At 47.9% G+C, this 20,523-nt stretch overlaps 1 pseudogene; it reads right to left on the minus strand.

Annotated features, from left to right (window-relative positions):
• Window positions 1-1,279: 1,279 nt before the first annotated feature.
• On the minus strand, window positions 1,280-8,368 carry LOC120692592 (annotated as a pseudogene).
• Window positions 8,369-20,523: the final 12,155 nt, after the last annotated feature.

A 20,523-nucleotide genomic window follows, 5' to 3' on the forward strand; every position in this document is an offset into this window, starting at 1 on the left:
GCGGGGGAGCAGAGCACAAAGAGCAGAGCACGTACCCAGTTCTGACCAAAATGTTCATGCTAACTGGGATCCTTCTTTTTTCTCTCTCTCTCTCTGAAAGCAAAACTCAGAACAGGACAATCTTGCCCGATTGCCTGCGTGTTGTCCGTTGTCGATACTCGATCGAGTCGAGCGGTGGTTGACAGAGCGACGGCTGACGACGACGGCGTTTGCTACGACTACGAGCGGCCTTTGTTTTCTCACAAGCAAGCAGTGGTTGGCAGGCTGGACACTTGGCGCGAGCTGCAGCCTGAAGGTTCTGCATAAGAAGCCGTTTTTTTAATGAAAAATAGAGAAGCCGAAACTGTTTAGGTCCTCCAAAATAGCTCCAGCTCATCCTGTTTGCTCGCATCGCACACGACGACGCCGTGCGATTTAACAATCTAACCGCATGGATGGATCTCACTACTTAATGTGAAATTTTGCAGGAAATCCACGTGAATCAGCGTAATCCCTAAAGTTTTTCTTGCGTCCGAAATGCACGCAGGTTCTAAGTTGTTGAGGAGACCGGGTGTCCGCCCCGGCCGCCGGCGCAGTGTTGAGTTTTTTTTCGAGAGAGAGAATTCTCGGCTTTGCCACTACAGCCCATGGGCCGACAAATCGGGAGTTCTCGGCCTGGACTGGGCAGCTCCTTTCGCTTACCGTCGATAGCCTGTGGCAAAGGCCCACGGGCACCTACAGTACAGAAATAATGTATTCCTGAAAAACTAATCATAGAAGAAACGCTTCTTAAATCCCCAATCCTTCTTAGAGCATCTCCAGCAGTTTGGCAAATCGAGTTGCCATCTTTGATTTTTGGCAAAAATATTTAAAATACTCCTCCAACAGTTTGGCAAAAGACTTGGCAATTTTTGGCAACTTGGAAAAAACCAGCCTCCAGGGCGTAAATATACGCGCGCGGCGCGCGGTTGGCATCGTGGTTTCTAGTCAGGTGGGAGGGTGAAAAAAGAAATAAATAACAGAGAAGGGTTCCTGATTTAAGTTTTCAAGAGGTGGAAGGGCATAAATATAATTTTGTTTCTCTGTCAGGGTTCCTGATGTAAGTTAGATATGGATTTGGCAAGTGAATTATGTCAAACTGTTGGAGATAAGTTCTTTTTTTACTTGGTATATCTTTTTAGAAATTGGCAAAATATAAGATATGCCAAGTAAAATATGGCAAACTCTAGCCGTTAGTGCAAAGTAGAAAGTACACGCAAATCGCCCAATACCACCCGCGACCCACACCACTCCGACGCCGCCATCAGCGTGGTCCGTCGGTCGTCCACGCGGCCCCGGCGCCGCCGCGCTATGCTTTCATGGGGAGCCTGGGCCTGAGCACCAACATCCTGCACGACCGCGGCGCGACGTCGAGCGCCATCCTGTCCGTGAACGCGTCCAGCGTCTTGTGCTGCCACCGACAACAGACAAGCAAAGAATGTCAATCCGCGGCCGCGCGGCGCGACGAGCGGTGCGGCGGCGCGCGCAGGGCGTTTCTTTTATTACGTACCAGCCACAGGTCCCTGGCCGCGACGGCCGTGCCGGCGGGGAGGCCGACGTCGTCCCAGTGCGCGGTGATGGTGGCCCCGTCCGTCGCGTGCCGGTTCAGCAGCACCACCGCCGTCCGGTAGTCCGACAGCGGCGCCGCCCAGATCTCGTTGCTCCCCTCCATCCTCACCTTCTTCCCCTGCACGCCGAGCGGATCTGCGTGCCCAATCAGTGGCTCCCGTCAGTAAACTAACCGAACTCGAGCACGAAAGCTGGGAATGCCACGACCACCGCTCATCAGCGCTCACCTTGGTTGACGGCGATCACCTCCTTGTTGGCCAGGATGTCGTACGTCTCCTGCGACATGTGCCTCACGTCGCAGCCGATGATGAGCGGCGCCTACACGCATCGCCGCGTAGCGATGAGGAGACGAGCAGGGGTTCAGATTTCTCAGAGAATAAAATGCCTATTCCCTGCAGCAGAATGCAGAACGCAGGGAGGAAAGAAACTGCCGGCTGTCACCTTGGAGATGGCCCAGAGGCTGAAGTGCACGACGTACTCGCTGTTCGTCATCCCCCCGTTGCCCACCTCCAGCATGTCCGGATCTGCAGCAGTAACGAAGAAGACGACCAGTTCATCCATGAAAACTTGTTGTCCTAGCTAGTACTATCCGAAAGCGAGGCTGGACAAGGAGAAGCCGGGCCGACCGTTCCAGCCGCCGGGGCGCGCGTACTCCGCCCACACCTCGTTCTGGTCCGCCGTTGCGATCATGCTGAAATGAAACGCATGCAGCAACAAGAACAGCCTCTCAACAAACAAAATCCGCCGCCGACGGGACGGCCAGGGAGATGAACACGAACGCTGCCCTACCTTTCCCAGGTGTCGGCGATGTCGTTGGTGGTCCTCCAGCTGTTGCCGTAGGCCGCGCCCCACCGCGCCGGGTGCATGTCGCCCCTGAACGACGAGTCGGCCGATCACCGGCAGCAAAAACCTCAGTAAGTCACTCGTCACGAAACCGGTTGCGGCGGTCGGAGATTCGGAGCCAGATTGCCGTACCATTCGCACAGCGAGAAGTAGATCGGCCGGCCCGCCTTCATCAGGGCCTTGCTCATCTCGGGGTACCTGTCCACGTGCCAAAAATCCTTCAGATAAATTCGCAGGGAAAGGCTCTGATGGTCACGAGTCCCAGGACAGGGCAGTGTCTGATCGTGCCACGCACCTCTCCAGCGGCTTGAGGTCGCCGTTGTTGCAGTTGTCGTACTTGAGGTAGTCGACTCCCTGCGAGGAGCAGAACCAATGGCTCATGATCGATCATCCTCCATTGAGAAGTAGGAGTAACAGATGGCGGTGTTCACTCACCCATGCGGCGAAGGTCTTGGCGTCCTGCTCCTCGTGGCCGAGGGAGCCGGGCTGGGCCTTGGCGCAGGTCTGGAACCTGCAGAGGAATCGTCAGCACGGGAGATAAGTGGTTGCTCGTCGACCAGAGACAGAGGAGAGGATCGTCGCTTCTCACCCGGCGTCGGAGTAGATCCCGAGCTTGAGCCCCTTGCGGTGGACGTAGTCCGCCAGCGCCTTGATCCCGTGCGGGAACGTCCTCTTGTTGGCCACCAGGTTGCCCTGCGACGCCCGGCGCAGGCGCAGGGCAAGCTCGTCAGCTATACTACTTACCAGTTACCACCCTCGGGTAAATGGTGAGCTCTCGCCTCTCGGCACCAATCTCACTCAGTTCAGAATTCAGACATCGGTGAATCATTTGTGCGTACCATGGCATCACGTTTTGGCTCGGCCCAGCAGTCATCTGACAATAAAAGAACACATGGACCTTGTTTAGTTGCAAAATTCAAAATTTCAAAACTATCACATCGAAAAAGAATATTATTAAATCTAAACAAAATATAAACGAATTGCATAATTTGTTTGTAAATTGCGAGCCGAATCTAATAAATCTAATTAGACTATAATTAGACACTAAATTGCTACATTATACATGTGCTAATAATGAATTAATTAATATTAATAAATTCGTCTCATAGTTTACGGACGAATTTTATAATTAATTTTGTGATTAGTTTATATTTAATATTTTAAATGTGCAAATATTTCATTTCAAAAATTTTACGAGCGCAATAAGGTGATGGTAATCCGGTCCAATCAAGCTTTTATTTTCTTTTCGTTTCTGCCGAAAAGAAGAGACTAGAGAGCGGGTGAGGTGGCGCACCGATGTTGACGTATTTGTAGCCGAGAGCCCGGTGGACACGAGCGCGTCAGCTGATGATGGGGAACACGGGAGGCAATCAGAATTCAGAGAGAGAAAGAAACAGGGAGCAAGTTCATCAGCTTCTGAATTCAGCAGACAGGCAAGGCATCGGAGACTGAAGAATTACCGGTCTCCCTGATGACAACCTCGCCGTTGCCGTCGCACTGGAAGTGGTTCCAGCTGTTCCACCTGAGGTCAGGCATCAGAGACTGTCAGGGATCAACGCCATGGGCGAGGATCGATGGTGCTCGCACAACGCACCAAAGATCACGCGAGGAACAAAAGCGGGGGAAGAAGAAAGATGGTGCTCGGTGCTTCAAATCAGAGGTCACCCACTGTTGACAGCTAAAATTGGCACCAACCGGTCTGACCGGTATGACCAAGCGGTCTGACCGGTCAATGCACTGTGGCCTGTCCGGCAGGGGCCGACCGGTCTGACCGGTAGGTCCGACCGGTCTGACCGGTCCAGGTAGAGTCCGAGTACAACTAGAGATTTTTATAGATTTAGATCTGTAAACAGGATTTCTTGCGGGATAAATCCACCCCACCCTATAAATATAAAGGGTCACGGCCGATTAGAGTATACAATCGAACAAAATCAATACAAATTCTACTTTTTATCTCCAAACCCTAGCTTTTCCAACCCCCTCTGCTGTTCTTCCTTCGTCTCCGCGACGTTTGAAGGAGTTCTAGGTGGCATGCCGATCCTAAAACAACCCTACGTGCGCTTACCCTGACGGGGTCCCTCCCGGGTTCGCGTTCGTCGGCCGTCGCCGATTCTCAGCGGCGACCGGTCTGACCGGTCCACGCAGAGAGAGCTGCATCGAGCTCTTTCTCGCGCCGCACGATCTAGTGCGTTCGTGTGTTGACCGAGATTTGCGTCAACATACTTTTTGGCGACTCCGCTGGGGAAGAAAGATCTTGGTTAATAGAACCGATCTAATCTACTCCAAAGAAGATGGGCTCCAACACAGAAATCGACAAGGAGAATATCATCCCTTCATATGAGCATCTTCCGGAGGACGTTCGTTTGCTGCTGGAGGAGCGCAAGAAGAAGCGTGATGAAGAAGATCTACAAGCGGCACTTGCGAGCATCAAGGTCGGTCGATGCGGCAAAGTCACCAAGATCAAAGAGATCGACTTCACTTCTACCTCCTCGGATGCATCTACTGAGGTAACACCTGCTGCAATTGCTCCACCTTCTGGTGTTACTATGGAACAAATTCAGAAATTGTTAGCTGAGCGTGATGTTTATTGGGTTAATTGGCTTAGCTCTAAGGAAAGGGAATCGGCTGGTAAGAAACCAGAATCAGCCGATGAACCTCCATCTGTTTCTACTTCTGAATTTTATGTTCCTCAACCATCGGCAGCATCTCCTACGAGTCAACCTCAGTATGGGATGCCGATAAATTATTTCAGAGGTCAAACTGTTATACCCGCATACACTGATCCTATTATGAGTATTCCTGGTTCGGCCAACAATAGCCGAACGAACGAGATTGTTCAGTACACACCACCAGAAATCTCCAGGAATTCAGTGCCACACCCCGGTCCTATCTCCGACGAGATGTTCGACCGATATGTGCAGCGTTGGCAAAACCGGCAGAGACCGGTCAGACCGGTATATCAGCCCGGTCAGACCGGTTCCCCCCAACCAGTTCGACCGGTCGTACCGACCGGTCCGACCGGTCCATCCGGTCAGTTTGTTTCAAACCAGCGAGAGGTATCTACATCCACACAGCCAAATTCTTCAAGTAATTTTGATAAAATGCTTACTGATTATAAGAATAATTTGGCTAATCTGCTTAGAGAAAGTTTTGGAGTGGATGTTAGAAGCAAAACCCGCACATACCAAAAGTCGTATCCTACTTCGTTTGATTCGGTTGCATACCCTGCTGGTTTTAGGTTGCCTGAGTTTGTTAAATTCAGTGGGGAAGATACTAGGAGTACATTTGAGCATATTAGTCAGTATCTTGCCCAATTAGGAGAAGCTGGTTCAATAAACGAGTTGAAAGTGCGTTTATTTTCTTTATCTCTAACTGGAACCGCTTTCTCATGGTTTTCATCTTTGGCACCTAATTCTATTGGTTCATGGGAACAATTAGAGCAGAAGTTCCATGAGCACTTTTCTGTGGGCATGATGAGCTTAAATTGTCTCACTTAACATCGGTTAGACAATCGCGTGATGAATCTGTCAATGATTATATAAGACGATTCAGCGATACAAAAAACCGATGCTTTAGTGTGAATATTGCAGAAAAGATCTAGCTGATTTGGCTTTTAATGGCTTGCGCACTCACATCAAAGAAAGATTAGAGGGCTATGATTTCTTTACCGTTACTCAGGTGCATCAAAGAGCTTTGGCTATAGAAAGCCGAAGCAAAGAGCCTCAAGAGTCTCATAAACATCATCGTTCTAGTGTGCATACTTTAGAATGCAATTCAAATTGTTCGGACGATGAGTCTAATGATGTGTATGCTGCTGAGTTTGCTTGGCCATCTCGAGCTAAACCATTTACTTGTTCTGCTCTTAAGCCGATTCAGAAAAATCGGCAAGATGAACAATTTACTTTTGATGTATCCAAGTGCGAGAGAATATTTGATGAGTTATATAGGATTGGATATGTCAAGATGTCGCATACTCTACCGCCGCATGAAGAGTTGAAGCGGCGAGCATATTGCAAATTTCATAATACTTTCTCACATGCTACTAATGATTGCAATGTGTTACGTAGACAAATTCAATCGGCCATTAATGAAGGACGATTGGTTCTTTCTAATATGCAAATTGATCAGACTCCTTTCCCGGTCCATATGTTAGAATTGAATAATCCTAAAGTGCTAGTTCGGCCGAGTCAAGCCGAATCAACCAAGAGAAAGAATGTAGTTATTGGTGATGAAAGACTTGAAAAGAAGCTGACACAGGAGATCCCTCAAGGTGCAAAAACACTCGGGGGGCAAGACAAGAAGAAGGCCGACAACAAGTCGACCGGCCACAGCGGCGGTCTGACCGGTTCGACCGGTCTGACCGGTTCGACCAGTCTGACCGGTCATGGGACCGGTCTGACCGGTGCGCCCAGTAAATCTGGGAACTCTTCCAAAATTAAGAAAATGCCGAGTTTTAAAGAACTCTTGGCCAAATATGAGAAGGAAGGGAGTGCTCAGAGACAGAAGGGGCCACCAAGCGAAGTCAAGGATAAGGGATCATCGTCAAGACATTAAGAGCAATCGAGTCAAAGTAATTATACTTCATCTAGTGGACCGATTGCTCCATGGTATTGTTGGTATCCTTACTTTTATACACCTATGGATTATAGTAGGATGCATATGCAATCATATTATATTCAATATCCTCATATGTATCCAAATCATGCATTATTACAAAGACCGATTGTTGCTAGCAATAATCCAGTCAAGCAAAATGTTGATTGCAGCAAAGAGAATGGGAAGAGCAAGGAGCAAGATTCAAAGTATTTACAGCCGAAGTGGTGTCTCTCAGGTTTGTCTCATACAAAGAAGCGAAGGCTGCAACGTATGCGCAAGAAGGAGGCAATGGGACAACAAGTGGAGACCGTGCCGAAGACGTCAGCGACAATGAAGAAGGTGTGGCGGCCCAAACAAGTTGTTTCAACATTGACTTGAGCAAAACATGGCCGATGTAGTGTTAATCATCGCTCTTAGACAATTTTGGCTCAGAAGAATGTTTTTTGGTAAGCAAGCTTTACCAAAAAACAGGAGGGCATATGTTGACAGCCAAAATTGGCACAAACCGGTCTGACCGGTATGACCGAGCGGTCTGACCGGTCCGACCGGTAGGTCCGACCGGTCTGACCGGTCCAGGTAGAGTCCGAGTACAACTAGAGATTTTTATAGATTTAGATATGTAAACAGGATTTCTTGCGGGATAAGTCCACCCCACCCTATAAATATAAAGGGTCACGGCCGATTAGAGTATACAATCGAACAAAATCAATATAAATTCTACTTTTTATCCTCTTCTCCAAACCCTAGCTTTTCCAACCCCCTCTGTTGTTCTTCCTTCGTCTCCGCGACGTTTGAAGGCGTTCTAGGTGGCATGCCGATCCTAGAACAACCCTACGTGCGCTTACCCTGACGGGGTCCCTCCCGGGTTCGCGTTCGTCGGCCGTCGCCGATTCTCACCGGCGACCGGTCTGACCGGTCCATTAGACCGGTCTGACCGCTCCACGCAGAGAGAGAGCTGCATCGAGCTCTTTCTCGCGCTGCACGATCTAGTGCGTTCGTGTGTTGACCGAGATTTGCGTCAACACCCACCCCATGGGAGGGGCGGAGCCGAGGCCATTGGCCAGCATGCTCCGCCGGTGCGGCTCCTCCACGTGCACCACCTTGCTCTCCGCCACGACGCCGGCCAGGGCCGCCGCCACCGCCACCAGCAGCAGCGGTAGCCTCGCCGTCGCCGGAGGCGACTCACGACGACGGCGGCTTCTGCCAGCACCCGCCATGGCCGCTCCACTGCTCCGAAGCATGAAAAACACCCAAACTAAGCAGCCTCTACACCACGCGAGATCAAGAGCGAGCGATCGCTCCTATCACTCGCTCGCGCTCCCGTCACTCCCTGCCTTGGTGGATCGACACTTGTGTGCTTCCCCACTATTTATGGCCACGTTAGCGGCGGCCAGAGGATCCACGTGCGCCGTTTAAGCCGCGCCCGGGCCCACCCGGCGCGGGCGCCCAGTCCGCACGAGCGCGCACGAGGGAGAGCAAACGCAAGCGGGCAGGCTGGCCCTGCCAGCGCCGCCGGGCAGGCGAAGAATCCGGGCCCATGAATCAGCAAGAGAAGCGGCCCAGTACAAGGGACGAATCGGAATCGGGAGGGCGTTTTCCCAGCCAGCGTTATCCGGACTTCCTGAGGGCGTGACGTGACGGCCGGGGGACGTGTGCGTTCTGCCGTTGATCATGCATTGGATAATACTGTAGACGTATGGGAGATGAGCCGGGTTCCCGGCGCATTGCATGACATCACTGTCTCGTACGGAATCTTTAGGCTTTTGACGATAAGATGGGATGGGAAAAGGATAAGCATTCAGTTACGCACTGGCTTACGCCTGCTCAAGCAGCTGGATCCGACGCCGGGCCAGGATGCCAAGCTCCAGGAATCGTCCCAATGTCCCATGCTCCCATCCAACCACACCGCTCTCTCTGCGATCACACGCGCCGCACCCAATGAGAATGCCGCAACGATGTTATACCCATCAGGCCGTCACACGCTATTGAGCAATGGTTAACCAGCTAGACTAGTCTTAGTTGCACCGTTTTATAGTACCATACTAAAATTTAAAATTAGTCAACTATGCTAGGTAAGTTTTATGGAATAAAACTCCTCTTTTTTTTCCCATAAAACTTACTACTTTCGTTTTCTTAAATTGATGATACGGTAAAGAATTTAATGCTATAAATTTTTTCTTAAAACCCCGTTGACACAGGAATGCAAGTCTCACGTAGCAGGGGCTCACGGGCACATCCCGATCGAGCGTATGGGATCTCGTCAGCCTTTTCGGATAAGATAGGATAAAGTATTCGGCGAGTGGATCCAATGTCCCCCGTTTGATTAGCAGGTGTGTGTAGTCTAGTTAAGGCGACGGCTATTTAATAACGGCTGGCCTAATAAACCGTTTGATTTCGACTGATTCATGTGACCGGCTTGAAACACGCAAGCTCTCTTTGTTTTCTGTTATAATATTAGCGGGCGATTCAACGCGCGCGTGCGACGACCGCACCAACGCGAGCAGCTCCCCGCTCCGGTCATCTGTCGTGCGTTTTGTGCCCGCTTTTTTTTTTCTTTTTGGCCCTTCCCGTGAAAGAAATTCACAAATAGACTCCTAGCGAAACGTTTTCTGGTAATGGACCCTAGGGTCGGCGCCATGGGCTGTGGCGCCGAGCTTTAACGTCTCGGCGCCATGGCCTGTGGCACCGAGCTATCTGCCAGCGTGTCGTCCGCGTCGACGTGGCTTATGACGTGGACCTAAACCTCGGCGCCAAATACCGTGGCGTCGAGCTCGGCGCTATAGATCTTGGGGCCGAGCGTAAATATTTATACACCAACTTCCCTTGCTTCCCCGAGGTTTCATCCATTCTTTCACCATCTTCTCGGTTAGTTTCTCAACTCCCACTCGCCAAATCATCCGAATCGAGAAATTGGGCCTTGGAAACTCCGATTGGAACCGCGTATTTGCAAGAGCAAGGTATCATCTATCCCCTCCTATATTTTCACGCATCGATTTGGTATACGATAGGTGCATTATTGAAATCATTGTTCGTCATTTGGCGCACCACACTATAGCGCCAATGTCTTCGTCAGGATCAACCTACATTCCGTGGAGCAAGTGTGAAGCCACCGTACCCGAAGGAATTGATGTGCCAATGTGCTTCTGCGGTTCGTTATACAAGTTCATGCAATCTGAGGTTTTAGGAGATGACTACGGCATGAGGTTCTTTATGTGTGAGAACTACGAATATGATCCACCTAAGCGATACGGCAAAGACCGGGCTAAGGTAGCAGGACAACAGACGCTATTTTTCTTTGTGACCTAAGATTGAGTTATGATTCTAACTTTTGTTGGACAAAGTCTCCTCCGTCTCTTTGTGATTTTATGCAGTGGTTCGACACCTTGCAGTCGCAGCAGGCAAAGGACTTTGTGGAACAACAAGCAAGGTGGGCTGCAGAACGTTGGCGCCGAATGAAGCACGAGGAACAGCAAGAGGAGAAGCGTAAGAAAGAGCAAGAAGAGATCCGCAAGAGGATGGAGGTGGTGGATCGTAAGGCGGCGGCGGAACGTGAAGATGACAGGGAGAGAAAGCGAGAGAGGGCACGCCGTGCGAAGGAAGCCGGGCCCGAAGCAATTAGGAAGGGCAAATATCCTCGGTGCACTCAGTAGATTAGTACCATGTAATCCCGGCATTTTACATTCCCTAAGGCATGGTAGGTTTAGATGCAACAAGAAATTATCTTGTCGCGTGCACATGCCACTGTAATTAGTTGTTTATGTTTTCAGTTGAGAGCTTGACTCTGTGTGTTGTAACTTTTACCATTAATTTGCAGTTCTAGCCGGGAATCTACGAAACCTTTGAACTTGTCCTTAATATTTTCGGAGCTTTTCATGTCACTAGAATACTAAAAAGCACACATTTAATTAATATAACAGTAAGAAATAAGAACTAAGAAATGTATTACATAATGTGAACCATCAAGTTTACATCATAATAAAATGGTAATGAAACACACATCACACATGCAGTGACAAGACAGAACCCGTTGCAAACTACGGTAAACAAATTCTGAACTAACCTAATAGGTAATTTAAGAAAACACAACAAACACGACGATGCAGCATGTCACTAGCAGTAGGGTAGTTCTAGTAGCCGTACCCCCGCACAGCAAACTGCGTGGAGCCTTTTCCGCAGTATCCACCCATTGCAAGCGGTGGTGGCGGTGGTGGCGGAGGCGTAGGGCCCTTTTTCCTGTGACAAGAGCAGTTGCAGTAAGGAATAGTGCATGTGTCATCCTGTGAAGCGGCTGCATTGCTGCTATCATCATCTTCGTCGTCTTTGTTAGCCTCGCTCACTTCCTCGTAATGGTTCACCTTGCATTCTAGATCAAAGATCTTTATCTAGAGGTACTCGATGAACTCCTGAACTGAATCAATTGGTGCAAGATCAACCCACATAGTAAAACCACAGTTTTCTGAAGCATCGGAAGACTGCAAAAACAAATTTCATGTAAAGTGTCTCAATGAAGATAAAGAAATAAAACAACCGAGTATTACCCATGCGCGTGGGCATTTGAAGAAACGCCGACCGCCATCCATCCCGTCGGTGCACATCTGTACTAAGCTGTCCTCACCATGTCTGCTTTTCGGCTACGGTTCTTTACGGTCATCGTATTGTCTAAGGGGAGTTTCATTGGTGAATTCACTCTTGTGTTGTGGTGGAAACTCAAACATTGGTTCCGGAAAGGAATCAGGTCCAAGAGGCCCGTCCCATATAATGGGATCTCCCTTTCTTCCCTCTTTTCCTTTCCCAAAACCGTAGTAATTCTTCCCGCTAGACCCACCTCCAGACATTGGGTATACAATGAGCTTCGGTGTTTGAGTGATGATGGGAGTTCACCAACTTGTGAGTATTTATAGGTGCACAAAGATCTGATACCCAGAGTGTGGAGTGTAAATGCACTTTAAAAGCCTAGATGACAACACACTGAAAAGGCTAGGCTGTTCGCACCGAAGCTTGGCGTGCGAGCTATAGTGTCAATGCTTTGCATGCATGCACCGAGTTGCAGCAAGTATTGAGTAGCCTTTTCAGTGTCCGGTCATCTATGGCGAGGACGATGGGCCTGACGGTATACAACGAAGATCGGTGGTGTGTAGTGTGGAAGGCGGCACCTAGGCGCGATCGACCGAGCGGCAATAATGCAGTGGCAAAGCCTGCTTTGATGGTGAGATGGTGCGCTTGCTGTGTTGTCACATCTATCTGCAAAGGCCGAAGGACACCGATGTCACGTATGCCTGGGCAAACGATGCCACATGTGGGCAACCTGTGATGGCCATGTTCTGTAGTGCCAACCCGTGATCCCGTACTCGTACCTAGAATCACCTATGAAAGAGTACCTCTGGTTAATCTACCTACCAAAACCACTTCGTAAATTATCCTCAGCTATCTTTATGTTTCTTCGCAAATGGTTTTTTTAGAACACAAACATCTCTTAACTGAGTTGAGTTTATCATTGCACCCCTAATTACTGAGTCTGAAAACCGCACAATTGCTTTGTTGAGTATGATTGTTTCACAAATAACCCACACCTATTTCGAATATATTTTGACCATTTGATTTCTTTTTGTAAGACCATTGCTATTCCGTTGAGATGAAAAATATACAAACATGTCACAAAATCACACGGAACTCATGATTGTAATCTTTATATGCTAAAACAAAAACATGTCTATGTGCGGTTGCTCCTAGCCTACTCCTACCAAACATGATGATAAAACTAGATTAGGCAAATCCTTTGACTTCAGATCCAATCAGCACCTGATGACCTGAAGACTGAAACATGCAAGCCTGAAACCCAAGTGCCAAGCGGCGAGCGGCCATGACCCATGAGCTGAGGCCATGGCATCACCTCACCTCGGCCACCAGTCGCCACGCCTCGCCTAGTTGCCTTGCCTCCTCTTCCTGTAAACCGCTACCACCGGTTCCCCGAACCCAACACGCACGCGCCCGCCCACACACACATCGTCTGCCACCTGGCTCCGGCTGGCGCTCGCTGGCGTCATCGGCGAGAGGCGGCCGCTAGGCATGGCGGCGGCCGCGGCGGAGGTGACCTCGGATGCCAACCCGTGATCCCGTACTCGTACCTAGAATCACTTTTTCCCGTACTCATTCAATTTGTCATTGATTAAATCACGGAAAAAATTTGCAAGAGCTTCCCTTGTTTCACAAACATTATGGAACCCACAAACATAACAAATTGACATCGATAATATCCATGGAACCAAATGATAAGTACAGTACAGCCAAAATAAAAACAGACATCACAGTCCATAGTGTTCAAACATAACAGTCCATAGTGTTCAAACACAACAAATAACATCCTAGTCCATGAACTGAAATAATACACAAGCTCCATATTACATAACATCCAGAGTCATACCATGCATAGTCAAACACCCTCCCTGTCTCCTAGTCTTACCCTTGCCCTTGCGTCCGAGGGCGTCGGTGCCTGGAGTGTAACAATCGCGAGGACGACGTGCTCTCTGTGCTGGAGGCTGGGACTTCTGCGTGAAAGGAGCTCCCTGAAGCTGAGACTGTCCAATCTCCTCGGCCATGTCATCGCCGCTCCCTGCCACAGTGTCCTGGACTGAATCCCTTGTGCTCTCCGATGAGCCTTGGCCTCCAGAGGGTCCAGCGTGCAATGATGGATGTTGTACGTCATCGCACCCACAGTCCTACACCCACAACGAGTGGCAGCACGCCGTAGTCTACGTGCTAGTCGCTATAGTTGAACGTTATAATTTGTTCAAGTTAATGGAAACTGACGAGTGAAAGAGGTGATATAAAACTTACGGCAAGAAAGTTCTTCAAAGTTGGCTCATCTACTCCTGCCGTTGGAAACTGTTCAATGTCAACAACGGACTGCTTCAGCGCGTTGCCCTGGAAACAAAGAGAAGAAAATACGAATTCTGATCAAATCTTGAAACTGAATGATAGTCATTGGCTAATCGAAATGATCAAATTTGTTTTTGTTAACCTACCACTCGGTTGAGGATAGGAGCAGCCTCAACTATCGTGCCACCTCTGATCGCCAGGTCGTAGGACGTGTCTTCATCTTCGGAAAACTGAATGTCCCTGTAGTCTACCTGTGTCCACTGTCCTTTGAACTTTGGCCGCGTAGCACTCAAGTACCACCCAAGATACGTCCGGAAGTTCTCATTGCTATGTGGATCCTCCTCTAGAATGATGTTGTCCGCGGCAAGATCCTATTCTTCGATGTAGCTTTGGTGGAGCCTCACAAAATCAGTGGTCTTTTTCTGTCTCTGTCAATCCACCCTGCATCATGAATAGTGGACAAAATTTTGATAAACAAGTTAGGGGTAACGAGAACATTGTACAAACTGACACTTCAAAAGACTAAAACATCTATTTACTTTATATGTTCTGGACGACATGCAAAGATATCATAACTTAAAATAGGATACCGTTCATGGAATGGAAACTTACTTGTGCAACTCGATGGAAGTCGACAACGGATGCACTGGCCACTCCTGTCTGAAACCAAATTGTCGTGCAACTCTATGCGCCAAGTGGTACTCAACAGCATAAAAGCATATGAGAGGGCACGTCATCGTATACAAATCGACATCGGCGAAGCACATACTGCTGAATTGGATATCAGCTTCCTCCAGGCCATCGTACGGATCCCAAGTGACCTATGAAAGTTCAAAACTGAATCAAAATATGTCTTTATACATGTAATTCTTGCATCCGTATGACAGACAAGTTACTAACCATCGAGTGTGTCAGCGTGTCGAGCTCGTTGCCGTACTCCACGTAAGCATGAGCCACTCTCGCATAGTTCACTGTGACCTGGTCCCAAAGATATGCAAAGGTAGGTCGAAGTCGAGGATCCGCCACATTGAACCACTGCCGTCGATCAAGAATCATGGGACGTCCAACAGGTATACGGGACCACATCCAAATCTGGAGAAGGTAGACACAACCCCCAATAGACCCGTTCTGCGAGGTGCGTCGGCATGCTTCGCAGAGCTGGCGATACAAGAAAACCAGCACAGCGGTTCCCTAGCTGTAAAACCCCGTCGTGTCCCAGTCAGTCAAGCAAGGAAGGTACATCCACGACGTGTTGTCCCCTGCAGATTGGCCAATGTGTCAGTTTTGATACGATCTATAATTGTAATTGCAGAGTATTAACAATTGAAATGAAATAGTACATCTTACCGGTAGCATCTGGGAAAAGAACACACCCGAACAAGTGCAGTATCCACGCTCGACAGTACCGCGAAACTCTCTGCGCATCGGCATCTACCGGAAAGTGGCCGAAATGTTGCCGAAGCTAACTAATAGGCACTCCTGAGGTCCTAGTTCTAGGTCCTGCTTTAGGAAGCTCAACCCCGAGGAATCCCTCCACCCGATCCCTCCAACCGGCAGACCTGCACTGGCCTGTAACTGCACGGCCTCTAATTTTGAGGCCAAGGATCTTCTGGACGTCATGTAGCGTCACTGTCATTTCACCATAGGGTAGGTGAAATGTATGTGTTTCATATCTCCACCTACACAGCAAATGGCAAATTATAAGGGTATCTCTCCGAAGCATTCTCAAATAACGTAATAAATGGCATTCTGTGTTGCAAAGAGAATGTACATGTCAACCAAAGCTGTAATCGCCCAGGGTTGAAGTGAGGTAACCCACAGCGAACCTGATACGATACGACGTCAAGGCTTGCCCTCCTCAGTAGAGGAGTTTACCTCTCGTCGTACCGCATCTCCTGGAATCCGTCATGGGTTCGAACACGAAGGGGGGCAGCTCCTGCACAAAGTGATAACACGTTATAGAAGCATAAGTATACGATAAAGAGAATTGAAAAAGTTATGACTGTCCTTACCTCCCCCTCCGCGATGCGTCGTCCTTGGTGGTTGTGATCGTAGTACGGATCTAGAAGGTGCGGAAGCTCCATCCTACAACATTAAGTAATCCATTAAAATAAATTCAGACTAAACATTAGTTAAGAAACCAAGTACTTTGATTTCTAAGCAAAAAATTAATTATGTAAGAAAGCAAGGACTACTATTATGTAAGAAAGCAAGTATTACGATTAAGTAACAAAGCAAGTACTCAAGTTATGCCAGAAAGCAAGGCACATAATTGCAGTAATGGAAACTTCAAATAATTCAAATATGTCTATTACCTGGCTAAGCGGCCAACTGCATGTACGTGTATTGTGGCCTATTCTGCTGCATCTACGACAATTGATTGGCTCAGGGTCTTCAACAAAAGGTCGTGCTCTACCCCGCCTAGTTCTCCCAGAAATTTGGTCCATACTCATGTCGTATCTCGATCTCTTTCTAGAACCACGCTTGTTCCAACGCGTACTAGGATCGGCAATGTATACCAGACCCGTGTATGGTGGCCACTGACCTTCGTCTAGGTACGGCTCAAAACGGGGTGCCCATGTATGGATCATGCTGTCAACACTTAGCTCCCATGGTATCTTGCTCTCAAAGTTGTAGTTTCAGTGCCGAGCGGCCGCAACAAAGTGAGAACACGGAAAGTGGAACTGTCTAGTTCTCCCACAAGTACATGAGAAATCAATCAATATAACAACATAACTCCTTGAAGGTAGGGACTCTCCATCCGATGTTGTTCCACCCCACTCTGTGACCTGATACTTTCCTGTGGCGTGGTCAAAACACTCCACTTCATGTGTGTGAGCCTTATCCTTTGCCTTTGCAAGATGACCTAAAGGTTTATCGGGCCATAATTGGTTCGAACTCTGCAGTTGTAGTGCCAGCTCATGTCTCTTATTAAACCATGTGACCAACCTTGAGAAACTAAATGCTACGATAGCATTTACAGGCATGCCACGTATGCCTTTAAGTACACTGTTGAATGACTCCACCATGTTGCTAGTCTAAAACTCCCACCTCCAGCCACCATGATAAAAAAACCCTTGACCATTTCTCACGCTCCCTCAGCAATCCTCTAAGCCACTGCCTACCTTGGTCGTTTGTTGTTGTTTTTAGCTTCTCCAACTGCTCCTGAAAGAATTGCACCTCCAGCTGACGAGCCACCAGCTCAAATAACTTAAAGTTATCCTTAATGTGATCTTTGTCAAACAAATTCTAGGTGAGGTGACGAGTGCAGTAACGGTGGTGCAATGGGGCATATCCCGGGATCTGCTCCTGGACCACACTTAGGATTCCTTGGTGTCTATCAGATATTACGCCAACCTCCCTTCCAGGACCATTGACATGTATCCGAACAAGCTACAAGAACCATCCCCAGCTGTCTTTGTTCTCCCTTTCAACCAAGGCAAATGCTAGAGGAACTAGCGCATTGTCCGCGTCACATGCAATGGCTACCAAGAGTGTGCCCATGTACTTACCCAAAAGAAATGTACCATCAATGGACAACACTGGACGACAATGCCTGAAGGCCTCGACGCTCTGGGGGAAGCACCAGAATGCACGCCAGAAAAATTGACGTCCGTCCTGCGACCATGCATTTGGTTTTGGGATGTACTCATAATGCATGCCTAGATTTGCATTCAACAAGACAAACAATTTCTCAAATCCCTCCTCCCAATCACCATATATCATCTTCCATGCCCTTTGCTTTGCCCGTCATGCCTTTCCATATTTTATCATGTATCCAAACATGTCCTCAACATAGTTTGTAATCGTCCGAACCGACAAATTCGGCTTATCCTTCAATGTGCGGCACAACTTGTTGGCTATGAGGGTCGAGGTCAGCTGTCGATGCTTAAGCTGCAATTCATTTTCCGCACATGTGTGTGGACCAACAACTTTGGTGATCTTGAACTTGCCTGTCAGTTTCTGTATCCGAGCACATACCCGCCAATTGCAATCAGTCTTCTCACAAACAACTGTGTAACATCGGTTCACATAAGAATGCACAACTCTGAATGGCCTTTTACATTTCACAGAGTACTCTTGTAACCATTTACGAACAGAAGCCAAGTCCTTGAATAGAAGACCCTTTGCAAGTTCCGAACGGTCCCCTTGCTCATGAGGCTCTAGCAACTCTTCCTCTCTTCCTTCAGCAAATGCACCTTGGCAATGTCTGAGATCGCTGAATTCAGGCACTAGTGGATCACGGTCAGGACATAATCATCTGAGGAGCTCCCTTTCTTCTTCAGTCAATGGTGATGTACCAACATAGCGGTCATCATCAGAATCAATAACTCTTGCCGTTTCATAAGGCTCCTCATCATCCTCAATTTGAACTTCCACACTGTTAGAAGCCCGACCGGTACTGGTTGCTGGAGGAACAAGAGGAACAACAATATTATATGCAATGTCTCCTGCATTGATGCCAGAAAGAAGTAGGGTATTGGCTAAGTGAGTTAAAAATATTCGGATCATAGTGGAAGCATCAATTGGAATGAACATTGCCAAAGAGCACTGCACTTACTTGGATGATTCTGGCTCAAAGAAATCTCCTGAGCGGGCGTTGCATCATCATGGTTATAACATTGTGCTGCAGGATCATGAGATATGCCATCGAAATTAGGGCCGGATTCTGCATCAGAGACCACAACCGTTTGTTGCACATTTCCAGAACGGTTTGCTATTGGAGGATCAGGAGGTGCAGGAAATTCTTTTTCAGGCGATAACTCGCGAGGAGGTGAATGGCAATTATTCCCGGGAGGAGAATGCATATGAGGGCTTGAATCATGTGACAACTTGCTCACAAGCAAATCAATTAATAGAATTTCATTCTTCATGACACCATTTACGTAATTCTCCCAATCATCCTGGCATGCTATTGGGAGCAGCTGTCTATGATAAGTTAAGCCCGATTTACCATAGTGAAGTACCCCCTCAACTTTGATTTCACTGTCATTTAAATTGCAATGAATCAGATCACTAGTCCTTGCAAGTACCTCTGCAAACAACGGTCGCCCAACAAATAACATAGGGGCCCTTTGCATTCCAACAAATCTAATATTTCCAAAATCATCTTCCTCGACACTTCTCCCATGATAAACGGTTACTACATTGTCCATCTAATTGTATGCACAAGACGACAATAATTACTCCATCAATGAACAAAACTGCAATTGTTCATGTATGTAGACTTCCTATCTAATTTCTATATAATCTAAAGCTAAATTTATTGCATGCACAAACTTAGTAGATATGTACTCACCTAAATTTTAATGTACCAAGCACATTGCCAACTAAATTGGTAACAATTGCACACTGTATTGGTATTGAGCATCGAAGGCAGTAAAACTAAATTTGATATCTTGAATGAAAAAAAAACATTGTATGAAGTCTAAGCTGTGCAGGTAGAAAATTAATGTTCTAGCACGAAACAAAGAAAAGGAGTCAAGGTAGCAGTGTCCATATTTCTGAGAGGCACTGAATAAAATGGCAAAGATTATGGGTTCATGCTATAGCAAAATCTGCATCGGCTTTATGCCCCTGGCTTCAGTTGTCAACCACCCATAGAAAGCTGCAGTCTAGCAACACAAACTTGGATAAATAACTCCTCTTACAAAGACTGTACATTAAATAGGTTTAAGATGCACTCTCTAAATCAAGACATGAATAATCATGGGCCAACTTTACAGAAAAACTGAGCAGGAATTACCTCACAAACTGTGTACAAAGCAGGTGAATCCAATGAGAAACCAAGTTTGATTAATGCCTGTAGTGAAGATGGATCATGGATGTAATTAATAATTAAAAAGGAAAGGTCTATGATATGATTCTCATACAAGGAAAAGACCAGCATCGAGGATGATAACAGTGCTTTTTGTTGGTGATATGCCCAAGAGCCCATCATCACAATACGGTTTAAAGGCCCAAAAGGATATTGATCCAAGATGGATTAGGGTTACTAATGGGCCTATGAGATAGAAGCCCATTAGTACGCCCTATATATACGAGGGAGGGGCTAGGGGGCGAAACCCTGAGCTGCGCCACCTCCCTAGCCGCCGCCCCTCCCTCTCTCTCTCGGCCGCCGCCCTTGCCGTGCGTGCGGTGCTAGCACACCGACACCCGGCGTTTCATCCCCGTACGTGTGGACTCCGTGGAGGCGCTGCTGCGACTGCTGCGCTGATCGGCTGCTGGGATCAAGTACGAGGAGCTCGGTTCGTGGGACGTGATCGACTACTTTCTCTACATCGACGCGCGACTTCTTCCGCTGCACTGCGCGTCTAGTGGTAACGATCTATGATCTTCTACTCGCAAGCGTCTTGGGTATATGCGGTAGTGGTGCTAGCGTAGCCTACCCGTTTACCTACAGTGGTACCAGAGCCATCTTGCGTAGTTTTTGGTCTGGATCTTTTGCATATAGGTGATATGTTGTTGTAGTAGATTGGATCTATTACTATTGCACGGTTTGATTAGATCAATTGGTCATAAGGGGTTAAAACTAGAGCGAGTTGATTGCGCGGCATGTGACAAAAGATTAGTTTGTGTTCTTTCTCTGTTATACATACGACATGTCCCTACCGGCTGGAA

Source organism: Panicum virgatum, chromosome 9N (assembly GCF_016808335.1).
Source record: "Panicum virgatum strain AP13 chromosome 9N, P.virgatum_v5, whole genome shotgun sequence".
Lineage (NCBI taxonomy): Eukaryota > Viridiplantae > Streptophyta > Magnoliopsida > Poales > Poaceae > Panicum > Panicum virgatum.